The sequence below is a fragment of the Etheostoma spectabile genome, chromosome 6 (genome assembly GCF_008692095.1).
Source record: "Etheostoma spectabile isolate EspeVRDwgs_2016 chromosome 6, UIUC_Espe_1.0, whole genome shotgun sequence".
In the NCBI taxonomy this organism is placed as follows: Eukaryota; Metazoa; Chordata; class Actinopteri; order Perciformes; family Percidae; genus Etheostoma; species Etheostoma spectabile.
Genome location: NC_045738.1, coordinates 31,438,087 through 31,438,399, shown reverse-complemented (window position 1 = coordinate 31,438,399; position 313 = coordinate 31,438,087). Strand labels below are relative to the sequence as shown.

The 313-nt window shown below is 47.6% G+C and overlaps 1 protein-coding gene across 2 annotated transcripts in view; it reads right to left on the bottom strand.

Annotated features, from left to right (window-relative positions):
- The window catches only part of LOC116691601 (cytochrome b5 reductase 4), a 28,072-nt gene that overhangs the window by 19,171 nt on the left and 8,588 nt on the right, over positions 1–313 (bottom strand). The gene's annotated exons all lie outside the window — the stretch shown is intronic.

The following is a 313-nucleotide window of genomic DNA, read 5'->3' as shown; positions in this document are numbered from 1 at the left end:
TTAGCTTTAGCCTGGCTGGTAGCCGCTTGCTGAGGGGGGAAATGGCCGGGAGACGTTGTGATTATGTTGCGTTAATGAGGTGATTTAGTTCGTCTTTGCAGCAAACACAAAACACTGACTACTGTAGCTTCACTGACTACCCATCAAAAACTACGTATCACTGTGTCAGCGGTAGCTGCTGCCTACAGTACTTTTCACTTCCCATAACAACAAACCCCGTCGGACTAACGTCACATACATACGTTGCCCACGCGGCTTCCTGTCATAAAGGGGAAGGGTTGGACGGTAATAATCATGTAAAAGGAGAATGGTG